The following is a 26886-nucleotide window of genomic DNA, read 5'->3' as shown; positions in this document are numbered from 1 at the left end:
CACTCTCCCCCTCTGAGTCTCACCTTCTCATCTTTAAACAAGGATCATAATAGTACCCATTTCATGGGGTCCTCCAGAGGAGGAAGAGCCGTAATGGAGGCACAGAGTGGGGGCGATGGGAGGCTGGTTTCAAGCTCTGTCCCTGAGCCGCCCAGGCTGCAGCTGGGAGCACCTCCCTGCAGTCCCCAGTTGGCCCTGCCCTTGTTCTCCTTTGGGCGGGCTGGAGTCTGATTCACAGCAGCCTCTGGGGAAGAGGTTGCCCTGAGCTGAGCCCTCCCCCAGGGAACTCAGACAGACACCAGGAGGCACGAACCCCAGGGCCCAGGCAAAGCCACCCCCACATCCTTGTGTGCTGCTTTGGGGCCTTAGGTTAGAGCGACTTACCTCCCAGGCCCTGTTCCAGGCACCTTAGCAAACCCACAAGGGCCCCTGTGCAGGTGCGACCATTATCTCCATTTTACAGATGAAGACGCAGAGGCACAGTGCTATGCCTTTGCCCAAACTCCCACAAACAGGTGTGCGGGAGCTGGCAGCGGGCAGGCGGCTTCCAGAGCCCAGCTCTTAACCTCCAGCCCGGGTGTCAGCCTCCCCAGGGAAGGCAGAGGGCCAGGGCTCCTCCCTGGTGCCCCTACCCCAGCTCTGGGGCCTGGCTTGGGTGGGGCCAGTGAGGAAGCCTTGAAGGCAGCAGGGGAGGGCCAGCCCCAGGCCAAGCTGCAGCCTGGGCCACCCAGCTTTGATTTACCATCTGTCTCAAGGCGGCTGCTCACCTCAGCCATAAATCTGTGGCTGCAGGGCTGGCCTGGCCCCTGGCAGGCTGCAGGGGGCAACTCCAGGGAGCGGTAGAACGTGCCACCCAGAGAAGTCTCTTCCCCAGCCTGCCCTGTGGCTGCAGGGCTGGCCTGGCCCCTGGCAGGCTGCAGGGGGCAACTCCAGGGAGCGTTAGAACGTGCCACCCAGAGAAGTCTCTTCCCCAGCCTGCCCTGTGGCTGCAGGGCTGGCCTGGCCCCTGGCAGGCTGCAGGGGGCGACTCCAGGGAACGTTAGAACGTGCCACCCAGAGAAGTCTCTTCCCCAGCCTGCCCTGTGGCTGCCTCTTGGGGGAGATCTAAGAACCAGGCCTCCCTTACCACCAGCTAAGGCCGCGCTTCACCAGGTTGCTCTGGGGTTCCAGGACCTGTGGCCATACAAGGGGCATCCGGCCCAAAGCCCCTTCCCCAGGGCCTGTTCCCTGCCTGTGTCACCTTGTCGCCTCGGGCCTCAGCAGAATCAGTCCGAGGCAGTGTGTGGGTTGATGGACGGGGGGCCGCTCCAGGCTCCATGCCTTCCAAGGCAGGCCCATGGCTTTGTGGAGATAGACGCCTGACGTCAAGGCCAGCCCTCTCCCACTCTGGCCCCATGAACACTGCAAAACCCCCGACCTTTCACTTACAGTGTAATGAGATGAGAGAAGCCAGCACTGAGCCAGGCACCCAGTAGGAGCCCGTCCACCGAGGCCAGTTCCTTCCATTCCGCCTCTATCCCCCCGCTGGCACTAGGCACAGAGTCAGGCTGGCCAGGAGACTTCTGCATGCTTTTCCGGGGACACTGGGCCCTTGGCCGGAAGCGCCCTGCCTGGGCTTCAAGAGGTGGGTCCAGGGAGCTGAAAAGAGAGAGAGCCCGAAGGGACATGGGGTGGGATGGGGATGGGGGTGGGGCTACATGGAGTGGGGGGACACACATGCCAGCCATGTGTCTAGGTAGTTTCCTGGGTGAACTTTCTACCAGCATCGCACCCCGCAGCTCCCGCTCCGTGTGTGGGCCTCTGGGGGCTCCTGGATTCCCCTTCCACAACTTGGCCTCCCTGCCCCCATACAGGCACCCCCTCCAAAGTGAGCTCAGGCCCTTTCTGGCGACACGACATTGTGCAAGTCACAGGGCTGTGCATGGGACTGATGTAAGATAAAGGAGCATCTGAGCTGCAGTTCTGTTCTGGAGACCGGTGAGGTCTTGGGACTCAGACTGTGTGTGAGAGACTGTGAGAGAGCATGGGAGGGTGTGGCCAGGCCAGCTGAGGGCGGGTAGATGTGAGTATGCACGTGTGTGCATGTGTGCTCACATGTGTGTCTCTGTGCACACACATGTGCTGTGTGCATTGCTCATGTGTATGCTCACACGGGTGTGCGTGTGTACACACAGGCATGTACAGTAGTGTGTGCACATGTGCTTGTGTACGTGTCATATGAGTACACCATGTGTGTGCTCTGTGCACATGTGTGTGAGTGCACGCATATATGTGTGGGTATGCACGAACATGTGGGGCTGCAGCAGGCGGGTCTCCCTGGCTCCCCTGAATCCCTCTGCGCTTTGATTCCTTGCCTCCTTTTCCCACCATCCCTCTTCCTCAGCATCCTCCACTCCTTGCTTCCTTCCGACCCAGAGGCCCAGCTGCCCGGTATCCAGACAGCAGCCACGATCACGCTGTGCACTCACGAGGACCCTCTAATCCTCTTAGCTCTCACTTAACCCCCCTGCCCCCAGGTGGAAGCAGCCCCTTCCCACACTCAGCTGGCCTGGGGGCAACACGGCAGAGGCCAATGGACTCCCAAGCCGGCCCTCAGCAGGTTAATTGGTAACAATGAACCCCAAATCCTCACTGGGGGTTGAGAGGGACACTTGTCCGTCAGTAAGCCCCTTTCCTAGCCATGATCCCTTTGATCCCGACAACCTCTTTTGAGATGGGGATTTGAATTGCACGTTTGACAGTGAACGGCATTGAGGCCTTGGAGAGGGAGGGGCCTTTCTTGAGGTCACACAGCAGGTCAGTGGCAAAATTCGCTCTGCTCAGGCCACTCCCATACCTGAGGCCTCAGGGAAGTGCACTGGGGTGCTCCCTGGGGGACACTCAAAATCCTAGGGCTCTGACATCTTGGGGGTCTCCTCCCTACCAGATCTCTGCTGAGCTCCTGGGGCTCCAAACCCCCAAGGTAGTCCCCTCTCCTTCCCTCTTGCCTCCACCCACCATCCCAAGGTTCCTGGCAGCCACCTCCTGGCAGACCTACCTTGCCTCCGTCCATCCCCTGGGGCCGTGGGTCCTGCTCAGGACCGCCGTGGTGACAGTCCAGCCTGCACGCCAGTCTCCCATGTGCTGCCTTGCCAGAGCCCCAGTGGCTCGTTTGGTACACAGCAGTCAGGCTGGCATTAATCTGGTCTTGCTGTTGGGATCACGGGGAGAGCCAGCACTGCCCAAGCCACACCCCATCTGCCCCCCTAACCCACCCACGTCAGCACCCTCTGCCTTCTCGTCACTCATGGCCCTCAGACACTCAGACCACCCTGGTTTCTTTCTGAATTCTCATCACTCCCACGGTTTTCCTCTCCTTGTAGACTTTGCCCCCTCGGATCCCTGCGGCTAGAATGCCCCCTCCCTAAACTCTTTGCCTGCCAGACCCCTCAGGTCTAGACCTCAATGTCCTCAGAGAATCTTCCCTGACTCCCCAAGCTAAACTAAGCGTCCCTGTTATTCAGTCTCCAGGCATGTTTCACCATCGGCCTGAGTATAGCCCTTTACGTCTTTATTTGCTTCGTATCGGTCTCCCCCACTAGAGCATAAGCTCCTTGCCTGAGGTCAACGGGACACGTATGTCCCTGTATGTCCAACACAGGTCATAAAGAAGCCAGGCACATAGTAGAGTGGGTAAATATTGGGTCAATAAATGAAGGGTGGAGAGATGAACAGGCAAGATGTACCCCCACCACGCCTGCGTGAATGAAGAGCTGGGTGGTGGAGAGGGTGGGGAGAGCTGCCCGGGTCTGGTAGAAGCAGCCCTACTTCCAGGGGAGGTGGGGGGAGTTTTCACACACAGACACACACTCCCAGCCAGCTCTCAGAGGGGTAGGCCAGTCCCGAGGCCTACCATCACCTCCTCAGGGCTCTCCTCCTTCCTCCAGGACCCCCAGGGGACAAGGCCCCTTTCCCCTAGACCCACGTAGACTCTGATTCTAGCCCAGGCCCTGACCCCAACTTGCTGTGTGGCCCTGGCACGTCCCTGCCCATCTCAGCCTCAGCTTCCTCACCCACAGAGCAGGGGAGTTGAAAAGGATGATGTCCCTCTGTCTAGCCAGCTTCCACGGAGGCCCCCAACTGTCACCCCCTGGTGTTCACAGCCCCGGGTAATCATTGAAGAGGGCTGATCAGGGTAAACGATGGGATAACATGAAAATGCGAGTGTGGCTCCTGAGGGACAGAAAGGCAGGGAGGCATCAGCTGCTGCTTCTTGAATCACTCTCTCGGAGGAATCCAGCCACCATGTTGTGAGGACACTCAAGCAGCCCAGTGGAGAGGAACTGAGGCTTCCCGCCAACAACCAGCACCAACCAGCCAGGTGTGGGAGCTAGTCACCTTAGAAGCAGATCCTTCAGTCTCAGACAAACCTGCAGACGACCCCAGCCCCCACCAAGACCTTGTCTGCATGAGAGACCCTGAGCTAGAACCGCTCAGCTAAGCCAATTCCAGACTCCTGATCCATAGAAGCTCTGTGAGATAATAAATATTTATTGTTTTAAGCCACGAAGCTTTAAGGTTACTGGCTCCACAGAATAAAGTAACGAATACCCCTCCCAACCTCCACCCTCTGCTGCCTACCCTGATGGTCCGACTCACTGGCGTTTCAGAAAAGCCCCAGATTGATGTCGCCAATGTCAGACTCAACTAAGCTCAGGGGGGAGCTCATCATATCCCCCCATCTCTCTACTTCCACACTTAGCCATTGCCAACCTACTTCCCCCAGAATCAAAGACAGACACGTGGGTGTACCTTAGTGACTTCCTTATCCCCAGCACCCAGTCACTGACAAACCTGGTCTCTTTTATCTTCTGCACATCCCTAGAATCTTCCCTCTCTTGGCCATGCCCAAGTGCCCGGGCCCAGCTCAGGCCACGCTCTCACTCAGCTGTTCAGCAGCCCCTCTCTGGTTTCCCCGCCTCCATCCTTGCTGCTTCTACCAGCCAGCCATCCCCCACACTGGCCGCTAGCGGGAGGGACTTTCTAAAACACAAATCTGACCCTGTTGCTCACCTGCTCTGTGACTTTCTCTGGCTCCCCTGTGGCCTATGGTCCAGACTCCTCGGCCTGGTGTCGAAGGCTTTTTATCATCTGCCCTTGCCCTTTACCTCCCCGGGCTCATCTCTAATTCCACTTTGTTTCAAATTAATGTTCCACTGATACTGAACCACCTGCAATTCTTGGAACACAAGAGTTTCATGCCTCCATGCCTTTGCTCACACTTTCTCCACCTGGACTCCCCGCCCCTTCTTTACCTGGAAAACACCTACTAATCTGTCAAGCCCCAGCCATCTGATCTTCCGTGAAGAGCTGGTCTCTCTCTCGGCCTGCTGCATTTTGTTGGATTGCAACAATCCATTTACATGTCTTGTCTCCCACGGAGTGGCAACCTCAAAAGTAGGACGTGTCCTTTTCATCTCTATATTCCCAGTCCCTTGCTCAGAGTCCAGCATACAGAGTCCTTAAAAGTTCTTAAAATGGAAGAACTCTAGGCTGACCTTTAGGATCAGCACATTTAAAACCCATTTTGGATGGGAATATCTCTAAAAGGTATTACAGTCTCCCCTGCCTTTTTTAAAATAGTTTTGGGGACATGATTGAACCTTGCTCAAGTGTATGATTTGTGTCAATACAGACACAGCGTTTTTCAGAAGGAGCCTTGGAGGTCACAGTAGAGGAAGGACCTCAGGTCTGGAAAGATCAAGTGACTTGCCCAAGCAGCTTGTGTGATGAATGTTAATGAATGTCTGGCCTGCAAGACGGTGACCTCCCTGCTTTGCTGAAGGATTTTGAGCCCATGCCTCGCCCCTGCACTAAATGGCCCCCAATTCAGTGTCCTTTGGGTTTTTTGCATGTTTTATAATCTTCCCATTTCAGCACTGTGCCAGTGTACCTGTTCCCCACCTTACCCTTCTAATATTTTCCTTCTGATCCGCTGGAGGCAGGAGAACCACGTGACCAAGCTTGACGGAGCCACATGGAAAGGAAGAGTTATGGCCCTGGCCTGAAATCTGGGAGCACCACTCCCCTGGGGAGCGTGGCGGGATGATGGGGCTTTGTGATGCCTTCCTGCCTCCACTGTGCCCCAGATATGACAGCTGTCGAGAAAAAAAGACTGAAAGGGTTGGGGTGGTTCTAGCTGAGTGAAATGTCAGCGTAACTAAGAGATCCTGCAGGCAACCCCATCCTTGGGCAGGTGACTCCACAGGGGAGAGAAAAGAGGCAACCCCTGGACCCTGGGCTCCACCTAAAGGAAACCGCCTTCCCACACTCCCCTATCAGAGGCAAACCGCCTGGTGTGAGAGGTAAAAGGAAACAGTACCTCTGGGTCAGGGTGGGGAGAGGCGGACTGGACAGGTGAGAATAGCTCTGCTTTATCCTGGGAGCGACCGGATGGGGGCAGAATGGGGAGCAATGAACTAAGAGATGTGGATTCTGGTCCAGCTCCACTATTAACTGCATGCCCCTGCATGTCAAGGGGCAACTCAACTAACCCCTCTGGGTGTCAGTTTCAGAATGTGTGACATGGGGATATTCCCCACATCATGGGGCTGTAGTAGGATTAACAAAAATAACGTGTAAGAACTTAGTAAATTCTAAAGTGCAGCACAAGGGAATATGGCCTTCATTCATTCATTCCACAGATACTTACTGATCACCTACTATGTGCCAGCGAGGCAAAGTTCCAGGAACTGGGGATGTAGCAGTGAACACGACAAAGCCCCGGTTCCCATGGAGCTGACACTCTGCGGAGGGAGACACATGAGCGAGTAATAATTTACCAAGCGGTGTCTCAGTCAGAATGGGCGCAGTTATGCTGCCATCAGTGCCTTAAAGCCACTAAGAATCATTTCTCACTCACACTACATGCTCTTGGAGGAAATCCCTGCAGGCCCACCCCACACTGTCCTCATCTGGGGACGCAGGCTGAAGGAGGCTCCATTCCCAACTTCCACAAAAGGCAACATGGCAAACTGCACCAAAGTCCCAAAGCCCCCGGCCCCAGTCCTGGAAGTGCTACAGGACACTTCTGTCCCATTTTACTTCCCACCAGCAAGTCACATGGTCACATTCATCTTCTCCAAGGGGCGGGGAAATGCAGTCCTACTCTGTCCCCAGAAGATATAAGTGCAGCATCTTTGGTGGAAAGAGTTAATGCCCACTATGGATAGATTCATGGCTAAGTACCAGGAAAAAAATTAAGTAGTGTAAGGAGCTGGGTGGGTGGCGATGAGGGAGTCTGAGAAAGGCCCTCTCAGGAGGTCACACTGGAACAGATACATAAATAAAGTCCAGAGCAATCCTGTAGGAAGAGCACAGGACACGGGAAGGAGGAGCAAATGTCCTGGGGCAGGTGGAGAGCCAGGAGCCCAGTGGGCTGGAGCCATGAGCCAGGGGCAGGGTTGGAGAGAGAGAGGCATTCAGAGAAGGAAGTGGATCATTCGTCACACTTTGTTGGTCAGGGTTTGGCCTTTCCTGAGAGAGATAAGATGTTACAGGTGGCTGCCAGCAAGCAGTACCCTTAGTGGATAAAGGGTAAACAGTTCCCGGAGCCAGAATGCCTGAGGCCAAGGCCCAGCTCCATCCCCTGCTAGCATAAGACCTTGGGCAAGTTACTTGACCTCTCTGAGCCTCAGCTTCCTCTCCGTAATAATTGAGGGTAATAAAAGGACCTGTCTCACAGGATTATTGTGATGATAACGTGCTTAAAACAGGGCCAGCGCATTGTGAGTACTCTAGCAGCACCGGCTATCATTGCAATCGCTTTCCTCCTCAGCCTGGAGAAGTCCCTCCCTTCCGCTTTACCCCATCTCCCGGTCACCACCAGCACCCATCTCTAACAGGGATCTCATCTTCCCTCTCTTGAGTCCCAGAGCCTGTGAGGCCTGAGTCCTTCCCCACCTCTCTGTCCTTGTGATGCTCTCCTCAGCTTCTGCATCTGCTAGGTGGGACCAATCCTCCCCTGCTGTCCAGGTGATGGACCCCACGCTCCCCAGTGAGCACAGACTCTCCCCCTGCCCCACAGGAGGTGGGTGTTCCTGCATGGCTGCTGGATGGATTCCTAGCTGCCTGTGCTTTCCGCCACCCACCCTGGGGGGAGCTGGGAAGACTACAGGTCCCTCCCCTTCAGTCGCCCCCCACTACCCCAGCTCTGGCAGCCAAGCTCTCTCGTGGGCAGAAGCTAGCACCTCACCCAGGAGGGGAGAACAGCTGCAGAGATGGTGGGAGAATTCCTCCCGCTGCTGGATTTGTAAAACAATTGATTAAAGACAATGCAATTAATTATTCCTTGATGAAATAGTGGAAATTACCCAAGAAAATGAAGATTTCAGCAGCAGAACATTAAATCCCTCTAATTATGTCATTCCTAAAAAAGGGGGAGGGGGATAAAAAGGATAGAAATGGTGGGCCAGAGGGAGGAAAAGAAGTGTAAAAATAGATGGGGTGACCCTGGGGCTCATGCCAGGTGAGTGGGGGGGAGATGGAGGGCGTCACCACCCTGGTCTTGACCACATTGTTCGAGGGAAAAGTCTGAGTTGACAGAGCTCTCTACAGGGGATGGTGAGCAGCCTGGCAGGCTAGACCCTGGGATACATGCCCTGGGTGCATTGGCTCCTTCTCACACTGAATCCTGGTGCCTCATCCCCATCTTACATAGGAGAGCATGAGGCTTGGAGAGGGCACGTGACTTGTCCAAAGATGCACAACTACTAATGAATAGAGGCAGGACTTGAGCTCGGGTCTAACTCCAGAACCTGTACTTTTTCAACCCCACACCTGCTGGAGTCTACAGCAGCAGACACTGCAGATGCCCTTGGCAAAAGTGGCTCTGACTGCTAGCCCCCTGAGAATCTCAGTGGCCCCCTGAATCTCAGGGCTGGGTGTGGGGGGAAGGGCAACTGCCAGGTGCTGACATCTCTGCCTATGGGAATTGGGCCTGAGGTCCCCTGGGAAGGGATCTTTCTAGACTTCCATCCCCTCTGATCCCTCTGGGTGTGCTTTTGCAGGCCAGGGAGGGGTGGCAAGTGGGACCTGCCATGGGCCTGGCCTGGTTCTCTCTCTCTGGGAGCTCCAGATGCTCCACTAGGGAGCTGATGACCTAGATTCCAATCTAGGAATGGCTGGGGTTGCCATATAGCCTTGGGCAAGTTCCCTTGCTTTCCTGGACCTCAGTTTCCCTATCTGTAATAGTAGATATGGAGCCAGTGGATATATGGGGCCATTTGAGGATACTGGACCCAGCCCTACCCCAGCTCCAATGGTGAACTCAGTTCCAAGAAACCAGGATCAGCTCTAGAGTGGGCAGGGGGAGGAGATGGACAAGGAAGTCCCAGAGCCAGCAGAGTAGGAGCTGTGGGTTCTAGCTTCTGGGGCTGGGCTAAAGGAACCAGGAGGAAGCCAGGGGCCCTGCAGTGGGCAGTGGGTGGGAGGCCGTCCAGGGAGGGAACTGGGGTCGGGGTGGGAGGAGGGAAGAAGAGGAGCCTGGAATGCAGTCAAACCACTCACCCCCATTCCTGCCTCCGGAAACCAATCAAGGGGACCAGTTGCCTGGAATGGCCAGGTCTGGTGGGGCCTAAAGCAAGGGGCACTGATTCTTAGCACTGCCGAGGTTCTTTTTAGAGCTTGTTCTGTTGTTACCCTGCTCCTGGACCGTATCTGAGCATAGCCCGTAATGCTTCTGGACACTCTCAGGCACTATCAGTCTCATTTTTTTTATTGGGGTATAGTTGCTTTACAATGTTATGTTAGTTTCTGCCGCACAATGAAGTGAAGCAGCTATGTGTATCCCTATATCCCCGCCCTCTTGGACCTCCCTCCCACCCGTCTGGGTCACCACAGAGCACCAAGCTGAGCTCCCTGTGCTACACAGCAGGCTCCCACCAGCTATCTGTTTCACACGTGGTAGTGTATATATGTCAATCCCAGCCTCCCAGTTCATCCCCCCACCCCTTCCCCCGCACCGTGTCCACATGTCTGTTCTCTACATCTGCGTCTCTATTCCTGCCCTGCAAATAGGTATTTTCCAATCTAATCTAGCATCAGAATTTCAATTTCTCATTTAGTCTAAACATTTCACCCTTTCCCTCTCAAGCTCAGGCCCAACCCAAGCTAAGAAACATTCAAAGGGGATGGGAGGCCTGGTCCTCCAGGAAGATTGGGGCTAGCATTTCTTGTGGGTCTCTGGAGCTTCCCTCACTGGAATCCTTCAGCTGGTATTTCCCTGACATGGGCAGTGATGTCTATAGCTGAAATCTCACGACTGTCCCCAGCTCCTTCTTCTGGGGGCTCATCCCACTCAGTCCCCAAGAGGTCACCTGGCCTTGGCGGGCAGACCCTTCATGCAACATGTCTTGCTACAGCCTCTCCGACCCACAGAAGAGCCTGGGCTTGCCAGACTCTCTTCCCCACCGTCATAGACAGTTCCAAGCCACCACCTCCTTCTAGACTCTCTTCAAGCCAGGGTCAGGCCTCGGCCACTGTGCCAACCAAATTCTTAGGGACCCATGTCAGCTTTTCCAAATGCTTCTCCTGAAGGTCCCCTGCTCACCCAATTAAAGTGGGAGTAGGGGGGCGCACCCCACCCCTCCAAAGGCATCCCCGCTGCCCACCTCCACCTGCCCCACCCTTGTCACTCTCACCTCCCTTTATATAGCATGGAAGTGGGCACTGAGGATCACAGAACCAGCCTGGGCCTGGCAAGGCCTGAAGAGATCTACACCTCGATTTAAAATGTGGGTGTTCTGGACACCAGTTACTCTCAGAAGCACTCCAAGCACGCCATGTCCCGTTCGGACAGCCTCATAGAAAGCAAGCCCCAGCGCCTCCAGCTGGTTCCGACTCCTTCTTTGGCCATGTCCCCATCCCTGTCACCTATCCCAGGCCCAGCCCCAACCCTCTCCCTGTGGCAGGACCCCATAGCCTCAAGTCCGCTGTTAGCAGCACCTTCACTCCAGCCATCCTACAGTGCCTGTGGAGACGGTGGCCCCGAGCAGACCAGCTGCAGAGCCAGGCCCCAAACTCAGGTGCCAACTAGCAGACCAGTGCTCCTTCCACCAGCTCAGCCCCCAGCTATCGCTCTCCAGGAGGGATGAGCTTATTGGTGGAGGGGCTGGGGTGGGGAGGAATCCCTTCCCTTCTAAGGCAGCAGCAACAGTTCCTACAATAGCAAGGTTGGGAGCTGGATAGACTTGGGTTTGAACCCTAGTTCTCCTACTTTCCAGCTGGCTGATTTAAGGCAAGTCACCTCATATTTCTGCACCTCGGTTTCCCCCTCTGTAAAATGGGTATGATAATACTGAACCCAGAGGGTTGCCAGGAAGTGTGAGTTGAGATGAAGTCTTAGCCAGGCACTGGCACGAAGTGGGTTCGTTCCCTTAGGACTCCCCTCTTGCAGTCAGGACACCGGGGTTCTACTTCAAACCCAGAGACCAATTTTCTGGCCAGACTGGGTCTTGAGCTTCCCATTTGTGTCCTGGAGAGAAAACCTGCAGTGTGGTGAGGCAGATAGTGGGGGCCTGAGAGGCTAAGGAGGGGCTTCTGGAAGAGAGTCTTTAGAATTAGGGGTGGTAGGGGCATAGCCCAGATGGGAAGGGCTGTTCCTCCCACCCATCAGCTCCCGGACCCCTCCCACCAGGGATGGCACTCTAGTCCCTCCCCCAGCTCCAGCACAGATGGCAGGAAGGAAATGCCAAGGCATGGAGGTAGGGAGGGGCCCCCCAGCCCCCGGAGGCTCCAGCCCTTGCCAAGCTTCCCACAGGAGAAGGAAGCAAAAGCCCCCTCCCTTGCTATGGCACTGCCCTCTGAGAGCCACAGCCCACTGATGCCCTGGTGCCTTGTATCCCGTTGTCATGGTAACCAGGACTAGCTGACGTGCCGACAGGCAGACCAGGAGCTGCTACCACATGAATCACTTGAACTTGTTGTGACAGACACAGGCGGGTGGCCTGCACAGAGGTGGAGGGAGGTGGTGCCCTGTGGGCAGGGGAGCTCAGGCTGAATCTCTCCCACCATGACAGGTTTAGGGGCTCCAGAAGCCCGCGAGACCCTAGAGGTCCCCAGTGAAGGTGAGGCTGGCCCTTGGTCCAGCCATGAATCCTCTCCAAGCCCCTATTTCCTTATTTGTAAAATTGGGAGAATGGACTGGATGGGAAAGATCAAATAAAATAACGAGCAGGGGCTTGCTTTGTAAATTCAAACCTGACACAGACGGCTGTTTGGGAGAGCTCAAAGGCTCGGTTTTCGTGCAGACTTGGACTTCAGTCCCTCTTCTGCTCCTTGCTGGCGCCATGCCAGCCCCAACTTTCTGTTCTGTAGAATGGGGATAATACTGCCTCCCTCACCGGATTCAACTTTTCACTTAGCCATTTAATATCTATCAACCCCATCTACATACCGAGCACCGCGTTCCGTCCTAGGGACACAAGAGTAGACGAGGCAGACCCATTTCCTGCCCTCACTGAGCTTACATTCTAGTGGGAGGGGCAGACCCTAAACAAAGCACACAGACCAACAAAATATCTCAGGTTGTGATGAGCCTCTGAAGAACGCAGACGAGGAACTGAGCTGCAGAGCAAATGGGCTGAGGGCTTATGTTAGGAAGGATGATCAGGATGGATTTTCTGAGAAGGTGACATCTCAGCTGAGACCTAAGTGAAAAGAAGGGGCTGGACTCTCAAATGAAAGTGAGAGTGTTCCAGGCCAGGGACAGCAAGGCAAGCATCCTGAGGTGCGGTTGAAGCACAGTCGGAGGACGACTGTGGCAACAGCAGGGCAAACAGGTTAAGTGTGAACAGGGATTTTTATCCCAAAGGCAATGGGCAGTGGAAAGCCAAGGAGCTTTGAGTAAAGAAGCAATGGGACTTGATTTCCACATACACGCTAAGGATGTTTTTGCTGCCAAGTGGAGAATGGGCCTTCCTTCGGCAGCCAGCCCAGGTAGAAGCCTGCTGCAGAGGTCCAGAGAAGAGAGGAGGATGGCGTGAACACCAGGTGGGGGTAGGAACAGAGATGGAGAGAAGCGGTCAGATTCAAGATAATTGTGGGAGATAGATTCACCAGGACTTGTTCCTGGTCCAGATACGGTAGGTGAGGGAAAGGGGAGAAAGAAAGATAACATCTGGGCCTCTGGTCTGAGTGGATGGGGGTTGGTGATGTCAATTTCTAAGATGAGGAAAACTGATTCGTTTGTAAAACATCTGCAAAGATGGGACTTAAGTTCATGAGAAAAGTCCAAGGGACTGAAGTCCTCTCTCCAGGGGAAAAACCACACTCATAACAGAGCAGCCTTCGGACAGGCCACTTCCCTCCCCCTGTCCCCTGGGGGCTGCCCCAGCCTCTCTGGAAGAAGTGTTTGGAGAGCCTACATGGCCAGGGGCCTCAGTTTGAACTCTGTTTTGAAAGTGACAGAAACGTAACTCCGACTTCCATAGGCACAAAGAAGGATTTAGTGGCTCGCAGAATGCAAGGAATTAACCCATGGGAACCTGCTCTGCTCTCTGCCTCTCCCCACAGGCCAGCTCTTCCATTCCAGCCGCAGACCCACTTCTTCCCCAAGGCAGGAAGCACCGAAACCTCCGGAGTTTTTAAAAAGAGAAATCAACTTTTATTTATTTATTTTTCTCTTCAATAGGCCACCTTTGGTCTAAAAATATTAAGAAATATGACAATGACCTGTGTAAAGGGAAAAGACTACTCCAAAAGCACATATATTAAAAAAAAATTTTTTTTCACTGTTCTAAAAATGATTCACATACAAAAGCAATAAAATTAATCTATAACAGGAAAAATATGAAAAAATTCATAATAGCATTCTCTCAATTTTTATATCCTATAACTTCCAATGACTCTCTTTCTAGCTGAAAAACTCTGAGAATTTTAATTGGCAAGGCTTGCATTATGTGCAACACTTGGGCCAATCAGCTATGCCAGGGGCTGGGTTTCTATAAGAACATGGCAGCTCACACTATGGCCGCAGGGCTGGAGGGGGCTAGGGAAGGGCTGTGATGCCCAAGAGACAGTGCGGAGCAGATAATACTCCCAATGTCTTTTACGTGGTATGTGTCAGCTGAATTCCCAACCAGAGAGATGGAAGGGAATCATGAGAACAAGGAAAAATTTGCAAAAGTTTGGAGAATTGAGCAGTTGTTACTTGGAGGCCCAGGAAGGGCAGCCAGAGAAAAGCCCATGGCCCCAAAGCCATCTACTGAGAGCAGAGGATAAAAACCATTGTCCCGATGGAGTTTGTCTGTGTGAGAAGCCAGAGGAACAGTGTCCAGACTCTTGGACTGGTTGGGTAGCGATTTAACTATGCATAACTGTAATATCTGGTAAAAGTTTGAGAAAGACCTTTATCTCCCCCAGAGACTGGGGCTGCCAGCAAAAGGGCTGCAGATGGACGCTGAATTTGCAAAGCAGACAAAAGTGCAAGTTAGTCAATTGCTTTCTAATGAGTTTCAGGCTCTGGAGCCACTCACTAGCTGTGCAGCTTTGGATAAATTAGATTTCACATCCCTGAGCCTTGGTTTCCTCTGATTTTAAATGGTGAATGTGTAAAAAAATAAAAATAAATAAGGAAAATGTAAAGTGTACATGCAAAGTGTAAACTGCAATCATGTATGAAGGAGAGTGCTTCTCTCATAAGGTCAAGTGAAGAGTAGATGATAGAAGGCAGGTAAAATAGCTGCTCCAGAGCCTAGCACATAGTACGTGCTCAATAATATTATCTAATACTTTCATCACCGCTACAGAGGAGGTGTGTGAAGGGGGTAGGTCAGAGGGCGTTCCATTAACTTTCAAGTGCCTCTGAGAGGACAGTTTCAATACAGGAGGCTTTAATTTGCGGCCATGACTCCACCCCAGGCAACTATAACAGCAACTTTACTCTCTGATCCCCTGCCATGTGCCAGGCACTCTGCTAGGAACTTTACTTCCATTATCTCCTTTTTGAGCATTACCAGCAATGATTTGAGACAGTGTATCAGTTAGCTTTTGCTGCCTAATAAGTCACCCCCACATTCATAGCTTAAGACAACAACCACTTACAAAGCTCATGATTCTATGGTTGGGAAATTCAGCTGGGCTACGCTTCTGGTCTTGGCTGGGCCCACACAGGAATCTGCAGTCCACTGCTAGTTAAGTGGCTCCACTTCTGAGAGTTGCCTGGCTGTCATCTGGGTGATGGGGATGACTGAGCCATGTGTCTCTATTCATCCAGTAGGGTAGCCCAAGCTTTTTCACACAGCAGCTGGGCAGGGTTCCAAGGGAACATACGAAAGTGTGCAAGACCTCTTGAGGCTTTGGGCTCAGAACTGGCACTGGCACTTCTACTGCATTCTGTTGGCCAAAGCAGGTCATAAGGTCATCCCAGATTCAAGGGGACGGGGAGAAGCTCTAAAGTTCTATTGCATGGGGCATGCTCAGAAAGGGGTGGAGAACTGTGGCCAATCTTGCAGTCTACCACAGATAGGGACCAGTATTACCGCCATTTCACACATAAGAAAATTGAGACTCAAAGAGGTAAAAATGTCTTGCCCAAACTATGCAGCTAGTAAGCGTGGCAGAGTCAGGATTTGAACTCAGGGGTCTCCATGCTCGACTGCACTGTGACATTCAAACTCCATTCTCTCAGGGGAAACTGGCCCAATCCAAACAGCCCAATCTAACAGGCACCAGAGAGCTTGACTGAGATGAGGGTGGCGCAGGAGCAAAACAAGTTGAGTTGAGGCAGGACAAGACCGGGAGATTCAGACAGAGCCTGTGGCCATGACAAGGATGCCAGTTTTGTGACATGGACTTCAGCCTGCCTCACAAAGCCACAGAACTCAACAGGACAGGCCGGAGCTGACCGTCTTCCAGGCAGAAACCTTGCCTGGGCCTCTTGCTGGCAGGGGCCCGCCGTGAGTCCTCGGTGAGGGAGCTGCCTCTGGTGTCTGCTACTGAGTTCCCTCCCAGACCACGGGTGGCAACAGCGCCGGCCAGAAGATGGAAGAGTCGTCACAGGTGAAAGTAGAGCTCTGTCCTCCCGAGAGCACACTGAGCTGGTCTCTGTCCGTGCCCAGGTGTGAGCAGAGGGGTACTGGGCTGGCCACGAGATGCCCCACCTCCTCACCTCCACTGTGACCGGCCCCTCCCCCGCAGAGATCCCAGTGCCAGGAGCACAGCTGTGCCCAGCCAAGCTGCCGGGTGCCAAGCCGGGCCTGGCGGACTCCCTCTCATCTGTCTCTCTTTACCAGGAACAAATGGGAATGAGGGAATCAATTAACAAGGCTCCTTAGCCAAATGACTGCTGCTCCCTCCTTCCCCAGCCTGTTAACCCTTTGCTTCCAAGGCCGGGAAGGGCTGCCCTGGCTGGCCGACCTCGCTCAGCCCTGGAGCCCCCGGCTGGATGCTGTGCTCCTGCCTTGGCTGTGACATTCAAACTCCATTGAACTTGGGCCCAGCTGCCAAGCTGAGGGACCAGAGCCAGAAACCTCCACTCAGCCTCGGTGGAATTGGGGTCCGTCTCCAAGGATACTCAGGGGCTCTGGCCCACAGGGCAGGCCTGGCCCTTTCTTTTCTCTCCAGAGACCTGGGCCCCTCTCCTGGATGAAAAACCCCTGAGAAGAAAGTTCAGGCCGGGAGGGTGGGTCACAGCCAAGCCTCACCTGGGGACCCCACTGGGAAAGGTAGGGGTCCAGGAGACAGGGCAGGACGCATCAGGCCGCACTCCGTAAGCCCTGACAACTCAAGCTTCAGAAGCAAATGGTCAGTCTAAGCATTCTCTCCAAGGAACTTAGACAGGCCACTGTGGTGGCCTGGTTGTCCGGAGTGCTGGGTTCAAGTTCCGGCCTGAGAACTGACATGGGGTCTGACAACGTTTGGAATGATTAATCAGCAGGCCACTCTTTGTCCCACCCCCTCTCACCGAATGTCTTTATTTGTTCTCCAGGGGTCTTCCACCACCGCCACCGCTCCCTTCCCCCCACCCCACCTGCCAGCCTCGCGCCTCGCACTCAGGCTGTGGCTTGAGCCACCGCATTACACCATTCAGGGACTGCCACGCATAGCCTGATCCACCATATGCTGTGGCACTGGGGTCACAGAGAAACGTAGACGTGCGCTCTTGGCCTTTTACATCCAAAAGACACTCAGATTCTAAGTTCAGACCGAAAAGAATTGAATGCAGCTTGCATGGAGAGAGCTATCTGCGCCCACCCCCTAGATTGGATAAAAGACTCCAAAGGCTGGGAAGGGGGCGGTGAAAGGGACCAGAGAGGACAGGTCAGCAGGGAGGACCACCCACCGAGCCCTGACACTGGAGAGTGAGCTCTGGGCCCAGCCAAGGCCTGAGATACATGTCCGTTCACCCATTCGTTCATTCATTTCACAAACGGACAGTGAGTGCCTTCTGTACTCCAGACACTGTTCTGGGCACAGTGGACAAGTGACAAGGGCCCTGGCCTTGGGCAGAGCGAGGCTGAGGACGTGAGAGTCACTCAGTGATGGCACTCAGCCATTTACCCACCTATTGTCCAGGAGGAGTGAAGCTGTCTGTGCGCTGAGCCTTGTCTCAGCAACCCCCCACGTCATCCAATGGACACAGCCCCTTCCTGCCTGGCTTCTGTACCCCAGGAAATTTGTGAGACCCCTGGATGAAGGTGGGCCCAAGACAAGCCGGGAGCAATGGGGGAAGGGAGGAGAGGCCTGAGCTGGAGACTGCCCAGCAAGACAAGGTCATGCTGAAGCCACTGAGCTGCCCTTCCCTGCCCCTACAGTGTTTGCCAGTTTCCCTTCTTCCTGCAGAAGGGGATCTGGGCTGCTGAAAACTCCAGAAACTCACCTTGGGCCCAAGTTCAAAACTCTTAAGCCAGGGCTCCAACTGGCCCAGTGTGAATCATGAGTCCCTCACTGAGCCAATCAGCACTGCCCAGGAGGGGGGAATCTGTAAAGGACGGCAGCTCCCATTCCAAAAGCAGGGTGAGCACAGTGGGGAAATGGTTCCCTGAAGACAAAACCACCGATGTCCACCACACTGACCTTGGGCATGTGGAGATACATTGAGCCTCACTCTTCTGACCTCTAAAATGGATCCAATGAGAGTGCCAGCCTCACTGGGCTGTCTTGAGGATTAAAGGAGATCATTCAGATGAGAGTGCTTCTCACACAGCAGGTACTGAAGAAATGGAAGTCAATTCTCTGGCCTCAGTCACACCATCTCTAAAATGGGTGGGTGTCCAGGTTCATCTCCCCAGCCCCGATGCCCCAAGATCCCATGGCCCCGAGCCTGCATGATAAGCGTGAGTGAGCACAGACCCTCCTCTCAAAGGTCAAGAGCCCCCCTTTATTCCTCAGGACTGGGAAAGTCCTCCTGCTGCTCTGCCCATCCCCCACTTCAGACTCTCCACCTCCTGTGACTGCTCCCCAACCCTCTGAGTCCCTGCCTGGTGGGTGTCCTAGGGAAGAGCGCATGCAGGGCTGTGCAGAGCTGGACCACCAGAGTGCAGATCCCAGTTCTGCCTGTCGCTTAAAGGCTGGGCAATCTCGGTCAGGTTCCTTAACCCCTCTGTGCCTCCCCCATTTCCTCATCTGTAACAATGGGCGTGCTAACAATAGGCACCGCCCCATGGGGTCGCTGTGTCTGTGGCCGGCCCGTGTAAGTGTCAGCTATTCGAGTTCTCTCTCTGCTGGCTCCCACTCCACCCAGCTGCGGAAGTAGCTTGGATGGTAAAGAGGGAGCTGAGCACTGGGGACAGAGCGGTGCCCAGACTGACTGCCGCACCCCCGGCCTCCTCAGTCTCCTCGAGTTCCCTGCCTGGTGGCGGCAGACACATCAACAGGCAATTTCAGTGTAGCATGACCAGGGCCACTCTCTAGGGAAGCCTGCCGGGGGCGTGGTTAGTGTGCACAAGGAGGGGCCCGACCCCGAGGAGGAAGGCCAGGACCTGCTGCGGGGCAGGCGACACCTGGAAGACAGTACAGGTGGGCTGGGTGAAGGGGGTTCAGGGTGGCGGTCCAAGCAGAGGGGCCAACAGTACAAGAAACTCAACCATGAGGGTGGGCCAGGAGACAGGTTGGTGGGGAGGACCCAGGGGGAGGCAGCTCCCACCAGACTGTGTGCCTGGGTGTGACTCTGTGATTGACTGGGGCCGTTATGTGTATGTGTGTGGCTGTGTGGCGGACGGTGCGTTTGTGGGTTTGTTTCTGTGAGGGACTGTGTGTGACGGTGTGAAATAGTGTGTTTAGAAGTGGGGCGGAGCTTGGCATGCCTGTTTGAGACACTTTAGGGTGTGACCACTGGGGGGGAAGTTGTATGTGTGTGATTGTGTGTCCATGGGTGTCCCTAAGCTGTAGCTATGTAGCTGGCTGGCTGTGACCAGGAGTGTCTCTATGTGAGGTATGTGTATGTATTGAATATATACATAGATGTCGCATGTGTGTGTCTGGGTGTGGGTAGTGTGTGTGTGTGTGTGTGTGAGAGACATATGTATACTGCTGTGTGTGGAGTCCAGGGCAATGAGAGCTGCTTCTCCCTCTTCCAGCCCTGCTGCAGAAGACAGACAGACACACACACACACACACACACACACACACACACACACACACTCATGGGGCTGGGAGGGGTGGCTGCCCGTCGCTGCCACAGCCAGTCAGAACTTGCTAATTTGCATGTTAATGAAGCTCGGGGAGCTTTCCAGCTCGAGACTGACAGGAGCCCCCGGCACCCCCCTACATCCTCCCCTGACGGGCCTGGGAGGGGGGAGTGGAGAGGGCTGAGAACCGGCAGAGGGAAGAAGAGGCGGAGGAGGCTCTGGGCTGAAGCTTCCCTTTCTCTCTCTCTCTCCTCCCCCACCCTGTCCAGGCCCCAGGCCCCTCCACGTGGCCGCTGGCCCCTCGGCCCCCCTGCACTCTCCCTCCTGGCCCAGCTTAGGGAGAGGGGGCTGGGACAGAGCCCCGGGGCGCTGGCAGAGACAGCTGCTCAGGGGTCCCCACGAGGTGAGGTGAGGCTGCCCTCCCCGGCCCCTCCAGGGAGCACCCGGCAAGCCACCTGGGGCAGACGTCGTGGGATGCACATCTGAGAGCGAGAGCGGCTTAGTGCCAACACAGCCAGCAGGCCCTCCCTCCTGCCCCCCACCGCCATCAGGCTTCAGGGTGGCGAAGGGGGTCCCCGTGAGCTCTTCGGCCTGCACCTCTAGAGAAAGGGCTCAGTCCACGTGGGATCAGAGCTCCTGCCCAGAAAGGGAGAGAGGTGGGCAGGGTGGGGGGCAGGGACAGGGACGATAAGATGTGTAGGGAGACTGGGGTACAAGTGGAGGGTGGCTTCCGCCCGGCCTCAACCGGGGGTGTGCTCCCAGGGAGGGAAGGCTGGGTGGCAGGTGGGAGGTCAGAGCCCTCGCAGCTTTGATCAACAGGTCAGTCCTGGTTGCGAGGCTGTCTCCCGCTCAGTCCATCCCCTCTGCATTCTTGTCTGTCCCAGGGTCCTTCACCCCTCCCCTCCCCCCACACCCCTCCTGCCCGCTCCCCTCCTTCCTTTCTTAATCAGCCACCTCCCACAGGAGGCTGGGCTCTCTGGGGAGCCCTCCGCAGCAGGCTCCCAGAAACACTGTCTGGTTTTGTCTCAGAGGTGTGTCCCCTGCCTTGGCAGACAGACGGTCTCCGGCTGGGGGTCCTGGCTGCTGCCTCCTCAGCTTGGCTCCCAGCGGGCATTTCCTCCCCTTCTCCCCCATCACTCTCGGCCCTGGGTCTGGCCCGCTGCCCCCCCTGTCTCTCCCTGAGCCTGGGTCTCCGTCTCTCCCTCCTTCTCTTCCCTGAATGCTCAAATATTCATATTCTATCCCCGCCCCCCTCCCTCTGCCTTGCCCTGTAGGTCCCTGGGCACCCACTCCTGCCCCTGCCCTGGCCCCCAGGTGTCCCTTCACCAGAGCTGGGAGGCAGAGAGGTGAGGCTGCCTGAGGCCCTGGGTCTCTGCAGGTGAGAGGGGAGCCGGGCAGTTGCTGGTGTTAATTGCAGGGAGGATGTCTGGCAGAAATAAGGTGGTTTTTCTGCTTCAGTGACGACTGTTACAATCAAATTGTCCACAGACAATTAGCGGAGTGGGAGAAATAAGAATTAGATTTCTAATTATTTTCCCAGTAAAAGCCGCCTGGACCCGGTGGGTGAGGGGGAAGGGCTCCTCAGTGGAGCCAACAGGCACGCTGGTGGGCCCCGCTCCCCTGGGCAGGGGGCGCCTCATAGAAGCTCCCAAGGCAGGAAGGAAGGGGCAAGACTTGCCCAGCCAGGGGCTGGAAAGGGCAGAGAATCTGGCCACGTGGGTCCCAGAGCCAGCCTCCATGGCCTTAGTTTGCTCGTTCCAAAATGGGGGAATCATCATTCCCAAGCAGCAGAATTGTGGTGAAGAGTCAAGGAGGTGAGGTGGCGACAGCGCCTGGCAGACATTGGCATGGCTCCGGCTCACACACACGTGTGTGGACGTGCAAGCTCACACGCTCAGCCCCACACGGGAAGCCTCTCCTTCCACCTCCTCTGCTTCCCTGCATGGCAAGGCCTGTGTCTGTGACACAGGGAGGGGGCTCTTAGGGAAAAGGGGACTGAACCCAAAGAGAGCCTCACACAGCCAAATTCCTCTCCCTGATCTGTGAGCCTCCCTCCTCCACATCTCTCAGATGAGGCTACCGATGGTGCCTCCCACCTGGGGTGAAGTGAGGGTTCAGTGACGCTGGGGGTGAGCCTCAGGCCCGGCCCAGGGCACATGCTCAGGAAACACGGCTGATGGTGAAAGTACTATCCAAGGCAGCCAGACCAGGCCCGTAAGGCTGCACACAGGGCTCTGTTCGGAGTGTTCTGGGATCATCAGACCCGCCTTCATCGGGGGCCCAGACGCTCAGAGAGACGGACAGAAGACCAAGCTGAGAAGGACCCAGCAACAGATAGGACAGTCCTGGGCTCCTGTCTGAGCTGTGCCCTTTCTAGCTAGTCAGACAGCGTCCACTTCCCCTCTCTGAACCTCAGTCTTCTCCTCTGTAAAGTGGGAAGAGAGCTGTGGCCTCCTGAAGGAGTTGCTTTGAGGCTGTGACAATAATTTGCTCCTGGAACGTGCTTTAGGGGAGGGAGGGGCTGGTGGCACAATCACCTAGACCCGAACACAGTCGCCCCTTCCCCCCACGCCCCGCCACCGTGTCCGTGTCCTGCACGCAGACTCGGGGAGCGAGGGTGGGAGCCTCTGGGCCACCCCCGGCCTTCAGGCCCTGCCCCCCGTGCAGCTCAGCTCACTAACGTCCTCAGGGCCCAGGCCTGGTGGCAGCCAACACACCTGCACGCAGAAGAGCCCATGCACGCGCCACACCTGATGGCGTTCTCACTGTCACGTTTGTACATGCGTCGCACAGGCACACACACACACTCCCTTCCCGGGGCAGCCAGAACGTCCCGGAGTGAACTGAGGGGAAACTCACGGCTGCACCCACCAGGGCTGTGCTGAGGCCGGCAGCTGCAGCCCGGCGGCAGGATCTGGCATGGGTGAGGGGAGCTGCCGGGAGCCCCAGCTGGGCGTCAGGCAGGAGGGGCTCTCAGCTGCCTCTTGGGCGCCAGGCCACCTTCCCACCTCTGGGGCCAGCTGGCTGGGCTTGGCAGTGTGGAGGTCACCTGCCGGGAGGTGGCGAGGGCCTCTGCCTGTGTTGCTCTCCCCTCCCCTATCGTCCTTCATTCAGCAACAGTGACGTGGCCCCGCCTGCCTTCCCCCACCTTCGGCGCCCTCTTCCCCCTCCTCTCCCATCTCTCCATCTCTGTCTCTGACTCCCTCTGTCCGTCGCTGGGCCCCTGGATCTCGGTCTCTCTGGGCCTGGGTCTCCCCACTACCCCGGGGCTGGGCTATGTAAATGTGGTATTTCCCGTCTCCTCAGCAGGGCTGCCTGCTTGGCTCACGTTTAATTTGATCCATGGCGGCGCCTCTGCGGAGCCACTCATCAAAGCAGGAAGACAATTAGGTGAATGTCAGGGTGGCCTAGGCCCCACGGGGCGACCAGGGCCTGGGACTGGGGCCCCGAGGGGTGAGGGGCAGGGGCCTGGCTGCAACCTTCGTCTCCCTAGGGGCCTGTCCATACTTGGCCCAGAGTCTGTGGGGTGGCCAGCTGCCTGGACGGCCCCAGCGAAGACCAGGCTCCCCTCTGCCCAGGACCTGGTGCCCCTGGACTTGCAGAACCCCCTCCCCACCCCCAGGCCGCAGACGGCAAGGGGCCTGGGCATCTGTGTGACTACAGTCAGGTGGACTCCTGGGCTGGGCCCGAGTTGGGATCGGGAGACTGTCCGAGCTCTGAGCTAGTTCAGGGTCCACTGGGAAAAGCATACATTCTTTCCACAGGCCCTGCCCGGCCCGCCCATGCCGACTCCGAGCCAGCAGTCCTCTCCTGAGCTTCAGCCTGGCCTTTTATCCTCCCTGTTCTGTCTCACTTCCACTCCTTCTGTCTTTAGTTCTCTGGTTATCTTTATTTCTCTGGTCTCTTCCCTCTCTCTGCCTCTTTTCTCAGTCTCATCCCTTTATTCCCAAACTCTCCCTGTTCTGTGTCTTATACCCACCCCCACCCCCCATCCCTCATCGTGTCCTCAGTCTCCTGGGACCTTCTAGCCTCAGCTACTTATCTATAATTCCCCATCCCTGTCCATGGCTGACCCTGCCCCAAGGGGTCACTTAAGACTGAACTTCTAGGTAAATCCCAACACGTCCCCAGCCTTGGATTCCTCCCCACTGCCCTCCACGCCCCTGTCCCCGGGGACCCCTGAGTCTCTGACATCTCCCACCCTACTGGCTTCTTCCTTTTAGCCGTCAACACATTCAAGTCTCTCCCTTCTTAAAAACAATAATAATAATAAAATACATTTTAAAGAAATGCGCTCCTTGACAGCCCAACCTCTTCCACCACGGCCGTCTCTTTCCTTGCCCTCCAGGGAAGCTTCTGGGAGTTATTTACAGTTGCTTCTTGACCCACTGCAAGCTGGCTTCGGTACCCCTCGTGCCCTAGAAGCAGTCCTCACAAAGGTCACCAGCAACTTTCTTGTCACTCATTCCCACGATCACACCTCACTTGGATGCCAGGACGGCATCAGAACAACTGACATCTCCTCTCTTCTTGACTCTCCCTAACTCCCAAGACACCCTCCTGGCTCTGCCTCCACCCCTTTGGCTTGTCCCTTCTTGGACTCCACCTCTGCCCTGGCCTCTCACGGCTACTCTCCATAGCTGTCCCAGATCCTCTTCTCCGTTAATCCTTCACATGACCCCCTAAGTAATTTAATCCATGCCTCACCACCCACCCAGGCTTCAGTCACCACTTGTGTCCACACCTCTGACCTTCTGCTCTAGCCTAGCTCTTTTTCCTGTGCTTGGGACCCAACTATCCTCTGCCTGCTGGTCCCTCCCTGCATGTTCCACGGCTCTTTCAAACCCAGGGCGGCCCAAACCAAGCTTTTCCTCTGACCCTGCACCCTGTTCCTCCTCTTGGTTTCCCCAGCTTGATGACTAGCACCTTCATCTCCCAGTTTCCCAAGTCAGAAACCTGGAGGGCAAGCCAGAGCCCCTTCCCCCACTATTTCCAAACAGTGGGTGATGATGGACAGCAGAGTCATCAAGTCTGCCTCCAAAACATTTCTCTTCTCTAAGGCCTTGAAAGTCCACCCTCACCTTCCCCATCCTCCCTGGGCAGACCTGCTCAAGCCAAGATGTTCTCATTATTCCCTTGGAGGCATCTTATGCTTCTCTACCTGTAGGTGTTTACTGCTCTTTATCCCCACATGGAATGCCCGCTTTCTCTTCTTTGCCTAACCCATGCCAAATCCATCTTGCCCCTCTTCTTGAAAGCCTAGCTCCAGCCCCCTGCAAGGAAGTCTCTCCTCTCTGCCCCAGCTGGCAGGATCTTCTCTCACCCTAAGCTCCTGGACCCTTCTTGTCTGGTCCACGCCTGGACACACATCATCTCCACTCTTCCTCCTGTACACACGTACTTCTACATTTCCCAGACTCCTTTATGGTAAGTGAGCCGTGTGACTGATCCTGGCCAATGAGCTGTGGACAAAGGTGAAATGGGCACTTCCTGGCCAAAGCGTACAGGAGTTAGTGCACGACCTTCTAGCTGCTACAGCAACCAAGAAAGCCTCTTTTGAGATGATGGAGCCTCAAGATCAAAGCAGCATGGAAAGCTGACTCACCCCATGAAGGGCAAGAGCCCTCAGATGCCTGGACCTGCAGCAGACTCTGCATAAGCAAAAAATAAACTTTTATCGCGTTTATCCACTGAGATGGAGGGGTTATTGGTTACCGCATCATACAGCCTGTCCTATCCAGACGAATACAGCCCTTTCTGAGTGTTATTTCCCCATCTCTAGCCTGAGGATAACCTTCTGCTCCTCACAGGGTGGTTGTGAGGATTAAAGTATTGAGATCCACACTCAGCTCCTGAGTTCCTGCTACAAGCCAGACTCAGTGCCAGACTATGAGATATCCTAGCTGGGCATGTGTTATGAACTGAATGTTTGTATCCCCCCAAATTCATATGTTGAAGCCCTAACCCCCAATGCAATGGTGTTTGGAGGTGGGGGGCCTTTGGGAGGTAATTAGGTTTATATGAGATCATAAGGGTGGAGCCCTCCATGATGGTATTAGTGCCCTCACGAGAAGAGGAAACATCAACCATTTGCAAGCCTGGAAGTGTTCTCACCAAGAACCAAACCTGCCAGCACCTTGATCTTGGACTTCCCAGCCTCCAGATCTGTCAGAAATGTTTTTTGTTTGAGGCACCCAGTCTGTGGTATTTTGCTATAGCAGCCCAAGCAGACTACAACAGCAGAGTTCCATTTATCAGAGAGAAAAGAAGCTAGCTACATTCAGCTGCTCAGGTTGCGTACTGAAAAATTCCGGGGGTGGGGCGGGGGCACTGACAAAGATTATAATGTGGAAGCCACTCCCTGGAGCTGTGAACTGTAGTAACCCTGTCGTATTCCCAGTCCCAGTGCTGTTCTGAACCCACTGATAAACATGGAGACTAATTTTGTTATTACAAAAGGAAGAATTGGGGGTAGGGGGGCTTGAAAAGGGCGCAGGAGAAACAGGAACAATGGTTATAATTTCATAATATTAATATAATAATAATAATATCAGGAAAATTTCACATCATGCTATTATGTGCCAGGTACTGCTCCAAGCCCTTTACTTAACATTTATTCATTTATTTCTCACAACAACAGCGCTGTGAGATAAATATCATCTTACAGATGAGGAAATCGAGGTAGAGATAAGACAGGTAAATTACCCAACATCATGTGGCTTATAAGTAGCAAAGCTACGATTTGAATCTGGGCATTTTGTTTTCAGAATTGCTCTTAACCCTTTTACTATATGGGTTCCTGGGAGGAAGGCAGTGTGGGGTTCCTCAGCCCCCTCCACTCTTTACATCTTCCATCCCTGCAACCCCCATCCCCTGCTACCTTGGCCTTGATGCAGAGTCCGGGACCACTTTGGCATCCAAAGGGCAGGGGATGTGAAATATCCAGAGGCCACCCCTTTGGCCTGGCATTGATAATTCATGATGGGAGGGATGGAGGGGAGAATTCTCCAAACATGTTCAAGGGTGGCAGATGGGCATAAACAGGAGTTTGGGCAGGACCAACTCCGAGCCTGAATCCTTTGGGCATAATAATAAAATAATAAATGCAAATGTGACCTCCCATGTGCTCGTAGGTTCTTCAGCTCTGTGACACATCATGCCACAGACAAGAACTCATTTAATTCTTACATCAACCCATTTCACAGATGAAGAAACCAAGGGTCAGAGAAGCCAGTTGCCCAAAGTCATTCAGCCATTAGGTAGCAGCGTCTGGCAGACC

Source organism: Pseudorca crassidens, chromosome 2, assembly GCF_039906515.1.
Source record: "Pseudorca crassidens isolate mPseCra1 chromosome 2, mPseCra1.hap1, whole genome shotgun sequence".
NCBI classification, from domain to species: Eukaryota; Metazoa; Chordata; class Mammalia; order Artiodactyla; family Delphinidae; genus Pseudorca; species Pseudorca crassidens.
The sequence above is the reverse complement of the archived record's forward strand: the minus strand, read 5'-3'. Positions refer to the sequence as shown.